This window comes from Artibeus jamaicensis, unplaced genomic scaffold, assembly GCF_021234435.1.
Source record: "Artibeus jamaicensis isolate MK-2021 breed Jamaican fruit bat unplaced genomic scaffold, CSHL_Jam_final scaffold_614, whole genome shotgun sequence".
NCBI lineage: Eukaryota > Metazoa > Chordata > Mammalia > Chiroptera > Phyllostomidae > Artibeus > Artibeus jamaicensis.
The window spans coordinates 832,083-840,300 of NW_026522050.1; the positions used below are offsets into that span (position 1 = coordinate 832,083).

The 8,218-nt window shown below is 50.5% G+C and overlaps 1 long non-coding RNA gene across 2 annotated transcripts; it reads right to left on the bottom strand.

Moving 5' to 3' along the window:
- Window positions 1-4,554: 4,554 nt before the first annotated feature.
- LOC119041899 (uncharacterized) lies at window positions 4,555-7,854 on the bottom strand. Of its 2 annotated transcripts, none has more exons than XR_008390478.1 (5): window positions 7,765-7,854; window positions 7,424-7,505; window positions 7,000-7,211; window positions 5,917-6,034; window positions 4,555-5,652 (listed from the first exon to the last, which is right to left on the bottom strand). It is a non-coding gene; the product is annotated as an uncharacterized LOC119041899 (long non-coding RNA). The 2 variants fall into 2 exon arrangements; XR_005081125.2 differs by having other exon boundaries at window positions 7,000-7,248.
- Window positions 7,855-8,218: the final 364 nt, after the last annotated feature.

The window sequence follows — 8,218 nt, forward strand, 5'->3', positions numbered from 1 at the left end:
CTGGCCTGCAACCCAGTCAGGCATGTGCCCTGACTGGGAATTGAACCGCAGTCCTTTGGTTCTCAGGCCCACGCTCAATCCGCTGAACTACACCAGCCAGGGCTGTTATCTCTTTTGAATGTACATTCATCTCCCTCTTATTTTGTTTTAATGACTTTGAATACTTTTTAAGGAATTTCAGGCCTGTGTTCTTGTAGATGTCCAACATTCTAGAGTTCTCTGACTGTCCAGATGGTGCCATTTAGTTTGCTCTCCTGCTTGCTGCAGTTCCTGTACCCTGGAAGCTGGACTTCTAGGCCCCAGTTTCTCCTTCTCTGTAGCCCTCATCACTCTGACTCAGAGTCTTCCTTCTGTAGTTGTTTATTACATATCTCTCCCCCACTAGCATGTCTTGGGTTACCAGTTCCAGTCGCTGTCAAACCAACGTATAGTAGGCACTCAGCATGGATTTGTGGTTTGAAACAGTTCGTCACATTCAGTGACTTTACCTGGCTCAATACCATCTAACATCTATTGAGGAACTGCTGTAATAACTGACCCTGTTCCTTAGAATATCTCACATTCTCTGGAGCCTCAAATGCCTAAAAAGTCTTCATTGCACAGTTGAAGTGTGTCCATGTGTAGAATTTCCCCCAGCAGTTTGAAGGCATGCCCTCTGTTTTGTCCCTTCGAGCATGGCCATTGGGAGTCCACACCCATTTTTATGATTGAGCCCCTGTGCGTGACCGGAAGTTCTGTGTATGTGGCTTCTTTCCATCTCCGTGCCTCCATATTCCCGCTTATCTATTGATTAGAAGTCCGTTGCTGGTTTTTTCTTCCATTCTCAAGGAACTCTGATCCCGTAGTTGGTCAATGAAGTGGAGATGACTGGGTGTGGACAGAGCTGGCAAGATAAGCTACAGAAGGCCCAAGTCTAGTAGTAGGGTCTTTTTGACCAGTGATGATAGCTAACATTTACTGAACTTTTAAAAAAAGATTTTATTTATTTATTTTTAGACAGAGGGCAAGGGAGGGAGACAGAGAGGGAGAGACACATCAATGTGTGGTTGTCTCTCGTGCACCCCCTACTGGGGACCTGGCCGCCAACCCAGGCATGTGCCCTGACTGGGGATCAAACCAGCGACTCTTTGGTTTGCAGGCAGCACTCAGTCCACTAAACCACACCAAGGCACGTTTACTGAACTTTGTCATACAGTAATCAGAATAATTTCATAGGCACCATGCTAAGCACTTCACATGTTCTCTGTCATTTAATCTTTCCAACAACTCTAAGGTAAGAACTACTGTTACTCTAGCAACTCCACCCACCAGAAACTTCGAGGGCCAGGCTGTGACCCCAGGCAGCCGGACCGCAGAGCCACACTGGAAACCCTGCCAAAGCCAGGGCTCTGATCCCACCTGCGCGGTGGGGAGTGAGGCTGGGCGACAGCCCTTCCATTCATTCAGTGAGTGCTTGTTGAATGAGCGCTTCAGTGGCACGTGTTTAAGACCATAAATGCCAAAAACAATGATGTTTATTTTCTTTCCCAGGTCTCTGCCTTTCCTGAGATCATCCGCTCCTAGTCTTCTCTGGGGATTCTCTGAGCACTGAGAAGTTGTCGCCTCTTTTTTTTTTTCCCCAAGCAGAGGTCTTAGTGTGAAAGCCAGATCAGAACCAGATACCACCCTCCCGCAATCACACCCTTTCATGAACTGGCTGTCGGACGCCTGCCACGTGTCCTCCCTGGGCTCGCCAAGGAACAGGCCTGGGAGATCACCAAGCATCAGCCGCCCTTGTGCCATCGGAGCACTGCTGGGGCCTCCCGGGAGAAGAGGCCTGCAGGGGCCTGCGGTCCGGATGGACAGTGCGCGGCTGTGCGGGTCTCTCAGATTGCGCTGAACGGTATGTCAGTTACAGACCAAAATAATCAGACTTCTTCTTTGGCTGGAACACATCTTCTCTTGTGATAGCAGATGCATCCCACTGAAGCCACAGAAAGAAAAAGTGAAGACCAAGACACTGTGACAAATGACAGCCACCATGTAAGTACAGATATTTTCAATCGCCCAGATAGCTTGAACTTTATAATAACTCTTTTTACTAAAATTAACCAAAATGCCTACATTTCAGGGAGTCGAGGGCTCCTGAGTGATTTTATGTGTTTTTAGTATTCTAGTCTCTCTTTGCAGGTTTCCAAAGGTCCCTGTTTCTTGCAACAGGATGTGTTTAAAGTGACATTATTGTTGGGCTCTTATTCAACGCCCTCTTAGGAAACACTGACCATGCACCAAGGCACAGGGCCAGGTCCTGTCCTTGTCCTCCTTCCCCACACTGAGACAGATGTCTCGAACAGTACATTACTGTGCACAGTGAGGTGAGCTGACCAGGAGCCGTGTGCTCAGGGCGGTGGCAACCACAGAGGAGGGAGGACCTGACCATGGATGGGGTCTGGTCAGAGGGACGACTAGAGGAGGCTTCATGGTGGAGATGACCATTTTGGCCTGGACTTAGACGTTGGGGAGGGGTCGACATTAGGTCAGAAGAGGAAAAATAAATATTCTAAGCAGAAAGAATAGTGTCGCCAAGATACAGTGACCAGAAACTGGATGGCTCGTCAGGAAAAGGCAAGAACGTGGTTTCATGGGACTGGGTTGCAGACAGTTACAGTGACAGGTGGGATGGGGGCTGGGGAGCGCAGAGATGGCCTGGGGTGGAGGGTTAAGGGGGTTGGCTTTCGTTTTGTAGGTGACAGGGAGAACAACACCGATCTCTGCTTTGTGTAACTTACCCAGCCAAGAGATCAGAATCAACTGGCTTCAGCGTGGGAGCGGGCAGGAGTGGGCTGCCGGGGGACGCTCTTGCTGGCACAGGGCAGGTGCTCAGTAGAGCAGGAGGTGCCGTTATCAGACCACCATGAGCAGTCTGGGTGGAGAGAATGAGGCTACGAGCTAAGGCAGAGAAATGGGAATGAAAACGACAGGATGGATTGGAGAGGGTCTCCGGTGTCCTGTTTAAAAGGGTTTGCGATTAATTGTGAATGGATGGTAAGGAGGGAGGCCCCAGACAACAGTAGTTGATCTGTATTATCAGCCTGACTCTGCATTTAGGCATTTTGCATGCAGTATCTCATTTAATCCCATCATAGCCCTATGAGAGGGGTCATACTATTTATTTTTAGTATTTTATTTATTTATTTCTGGAGAGAGGGGAAGGGGGAGAGATAGAGAGGGAGAGAAACATGTGCAAGAGAAACATCACCAGCTGCCCCTCTCACACCCCCCGCTGGGGGCCTGGTCCCCAGCCCAGGCACGTGCCCCGACCAGAATGGAACTTGCGAACTTCCAGTTCACAGGTCAGCGCTCAGTCCACTGAGCCACACCTCCCAGGGCGTGAGGGGTTGTGTGATTATCCAAATTCTGTAGATGAGGACGTTGGAGCCCAGAGTGGTCAATCAAAGCGATAGGGCAGGTGTACTGTGACAGTGGCCAGGATATGAACCCAAGGGAATCCGCACCTTCGGCCACTGCCCCGGAGCTTCGGCAGCTGACGGGGTTTCAGTGCCCAGTGACTGGGAGGTGAAGCAAACACCCTAGGAAGCAGGTAACGAATGGCAGACACGGACCTAGAACTCACTGGAAGCACCTACTTCTTCCCAGAGCCCACGCACAGGCTGCCCAGGTGCCACATCAGGCCACAGGTGTGCTGTGTTGGGCCCTTTGAATATTTTTTTCTTTTTCAATTGCAGTTGGCATTCAATACTGTTTTACATTAGTTTCAGGTGTACAGAGCCCTGAAATCAGGTCTATGGGCCATGTACACCTGAAACGAGACCATAAACCTTTTCCGGAACTAATTGCTAACATTTAGAAACTTCGAGATTCACGTTAAAACTGGGTTTCTGATTTTCTTGAGAAATGAGAAGGCCTGGCCACACCAGGCCCACGCAGCAGCCTAGTGTCCCTCCGCATCCCTGCAGCGGGGCCCTGTGATTCCCGTGGGCCAGAGCCACGCTCCAGGGGCCCAGCCCACCTCCGCAGGCTGGTCCGGTTTGACGCCAGACGGTGCTTGAGCGTTTAGTCTCGTGTCAAACCCTGGCCTCCAATATTGGCTAAATACTCTTTCTGAACTTTAAGGAACGCAGTGCCTATAAAGTAAGAACAACAGTGTGTTTTGTTTTGTTTGTTTCTAAACGCTGTGGGAATTGAGAAAAACTAAATGCCTGCCCATGTTCCGGTGCCCACAGTGGGGAGGCTCACGGACCGTAATGCAGGACAAAGGCGGACAGTCGCAGTTCCTGAAACCAGCCCCGAGTCAAATAAAATGTATCGGTTGTATCACGGAAAATGGCAAAGGTGGTGGCAGCTACACAAATCATGCTATGGTTTTTATCTGTTTAATTTGCTTTGGAATGAGTAATTTGCTTGAATTTTGAGCTGTGTGCTTTGGGCGTATAATAAGAATGCTTTGGGCAAAAATATGTGTGCATGCACTTGTGTGTGTGCATGCCATAGCTTACATAGCTTGAAATTTTCTGCAGAAATTCAATTTCAGAACATTTTTCAAAGTTCTATATTTTATTTTTTATTTTTAGAGAGGGATAGAATCATCATTGTGTGGTTGCCTCTCACTCCCCCTACTGGGGACCTGGCCCACAACCCAGGCATGCGCCCTGATTGGGAATTGAACCTATGATTCTTTGTTTCACAGGCGGGGCGCTCAATCCACTGAGCCACACCAGTCAGGGCTATTTTGTTACATTTAGGATGTAACAGTCTCCCACAGGTGGTAGTGGTCTGGTTGGAGAGAGGATGAAATTTATGCTCATGTGAATTTGTATGCAGTTTGTAAATTACACTTAGGGACACCAATTTCAACAGGTTCAAGAAATAGAGCTGATGCCAGAGCTTCAGGAGTTTGACGGCCAACGTTCGTCCTTGTGTGACACTGGTTTTCCATCGTGCCTGGCCCCCTGATTCAGGAACTGGAGGAGGCTGTGGCTGCAGGGCACACATTTCTTAGAGGCTGCTGGGCCTCAGAGGTTCACCATCCATCTGGCGAGGGAGTTCGTCCCGTCAGACCGCACGGACCCAACTCTCAGGAGGCCAGCCCTGCCCGCTTTTCCTGGGCGTTAGAATTGACTGTACAAGGTTCGCGCTGCGGATCAATATGACCCCGCAGCCGTGCCCACACAGAATGCTCTGCTGCTCCTTGGACTCTGACCCCTGCCCGGCACGCCCTCCTTCCCTGTCCCTCTCCTTCTTAGAGACGCCCCACCCCCGATGTGCATGCCTGGGCCGGGACCTGGACGTGTGTTGTGGCCAGTTCTGTTCGTGTCTGTATTGCTCAGAATCCACGGTTTCTTACTGATGTGTAGACAAAGGCCTAATACTACGTGGGTAGCACTGTGCCAGGGATACAACAGGGGGGCGATTTGTTACAGTGCATTAACAACTGGTATTTTCACTCAGTCGCATCATAATTTCATTCCTGTGGTTTGGCCTAGAAAGCTCTTCCCTCAGAAGAGCCAGCTGAGTTTGTAGTAAAATTCTACTGCTTGTTCATTTAACAAATGGTGAGTAAGCCCCTGTTATTTACAAGGTGCTATTCCAGATGTCAGAACTTTAACAGAGAACAAACCGACAAATACCCCTGATGTCCTGGAGTTTATGCCACTGTAGAAGAAGACAGAAAACTCATGTCAGTGTGTCACGTGAGCTAAGAATTTTGAAGGAAAGCCAAGTGGGGTAAGGCAGAGAGTGTGACAAGGGTGCGTGCGTGCTCTTTTAGACGGGCAGTTGGGGGTGGCCTTGTCGATGTTTCGATGGGGCAACTCCAAAGCAGGGCCCAGAAAGTGGTGAGGGGGGAGCAGCTGTCTGGAGGAAGCCCCGCCCAGGCCAGGGGCCAGCAGCAGGACGGTCTGTGCGTGGCGAGCGCACCTGGCCTGTTGGAGGAATGGAGAGGAAGTCACTGGCTGGACATCGGTGCTCCTCGTTCTCCTCGTCTGCGAGTCGACGTCGGAAGGAAGTAATGAAACCCGTTCATGGGGAGATGTTTCTGTACAGCATCGAGCATGAAATAAAAGTTACCCTCTCTGTGTTGACTTCACCAGGTACTTGTGAAGTGTCTGAACTGTGGGTCATCATGATGACATTACAATTTGGTCCTTTCATTTCTTTAATGATCGAGTTGAAAATCGCAGAACACACGACTTGGAGTGTACAGTCCGGTGGCATCTGGTGCGTTCACACAGCTGTGCATGCAGTCCCTGGCTCTAGTTTCGGATCTCTTTATCACCCTGCCTTTTGATTCTAAGACCGGTTCGTGTTACTGCTCCTGAGAAAAGACATCCTCCCCCGCCCGGTACCCGACTTTGCTCTTTCTGTCTTTGGCTGGCCTGCCCCAATCCCTACGGTTCATCCACGTGATTATTCAATAGATAATCACCGAGCATTCACTGTAAGTAGGCACCACGCTAGGCAGGGACCGGAGGTACGAGGATGGCAGAGGACACACAGGTTCCAGTGTTTAGGGGACTCATAATCTAGTGGGGGATTTAGGCACTGAACATATTGCCAGAAAATTGATTTAAATGATAATAAATGCTTATAAGAAAAAATGCTGTGAAAAGTGTGTTTAAGCCTGGCTGGCGTGGCTCTGTGGAATGAGCGCTGGTCTGCAAACTGGAAGGTTGCTGGTTTGATGCCTGGTCAGGACGCAGGCCTGGGTTGTGAGCCAGGTCCCCAGTTGAGGGCGTGTGAGAGGCAACCAACAGATCTCGCACATGGTTCCCTCCCTTTTTCGCCCTCCCTTCCCCTTTCTGTAAAAATAAATAAATACAATCTAATTTTAAAAGTGTGTTTAAAAACAACTGTGAAGTTATTAAAGCTACTAGAAGTGAGAAACCACTTGTAAAGTGGCTTTGAAGCTCAGGATAACACAACTACATATTCTTTATAGTTTACTCATAGTTCAGGGACACGGGAGAAACCGCCCCCCCCCCCCCCCCCCAGCAAGGTGACCTGGATTATGTCAGGGCAGAAGGCAGGCAAAGCTAGACACGGTCTTCCACTCATTTCCACCTGACGACAGTGCTTTGAGGTGCACAAGGACGATGTCGCCATCACTCCCTTGTTACAGACGTGGAAACCGAGCCTGGGAAGGTTGTGTCTTGCTCAAGGCCACCTGGTGGGCGTTGTATCTAGAATTTCACTCCGGTGGCCCATCCGGTGAACTGAAGAGCAGCGTGTCAACAGGGGGCAGTGGCACACCTGGGTGGAAGAAGCCCCACGCGCGGCCTGCCAGGGGTTGTCCTGCAGCCCACGTGGCGTGCTCCCAGCTTTCCAGGAGAGGGCACTGCGACGCTGGCCTCAGACTCACCTCCCCAGCCCGCCTGGTCCTGCCCTTATGCCCCGTCCCTCCCATCCCGCCACCAAGACTCCTGACCAGGCTCTCGGCTCCCTCGGGCTGTCTCTCCAACACTGACGTGTGCGCCTCTGTTTTGCTGGGTGACTGTTTCTTAATCACGCTGTGGAATAACAGCACGTCAGGGCTGGTAATGCTCACCAGCCCCACTGATGAGCTGGCGGTCACCAGCATAGGTGCAGCCCCCCGGGGGGAGTCGCTCCAGCGGCTGGCGCCCTCCTGGAGGCCGTTCGGTGCCGCCGCTGTGCCAGTGGGCACGTCCGTCGTGTAGGCGCAATTGTCAGGTTTCCTTCGGCAGGGCGGCTGGCGGCACTTCCACCCCACCCACAGCGGTTTCGCTTTCCTAACATTGTTAAAAGCACCTTCTAACTGAAGCAGGGCGGCTGAACAGGCTCCAGCATTTTACTTCATCTTGTTATGTGATCGCGTGTGTCAGAGTCCGGCCTCCCGGCGAGTCTCTTTCCCTCCTTCCCAGGAAGATGCCGGAACTGCCCTCTTTGGCATTTGTCCAAAGTCCAGGTGCTGGTAGCTTTCGGTTACTGTGGTTGACTTTTAACCAGATACTCTTCTTTTGCAAAAATTACTTTTTAATCTGAGAAGAGCCTGCGTGATCGGAGTAATAATCCCTCCTGCTCAAATCGGCAGGAGAAATTATGTCCATTTACTACTGACAAAGTCTTTTTAAAACGGAAACTGACTCAGTGGGGAAAATGAAAATGAAAATTGCCGATAGGTCCCTTTGGAGAACGGTTTGAGCGTCTGCTGCACTCGCTGTAATAAAGTCTGGGTGTCTGGCTGGGGGCTGGAGAACTGATG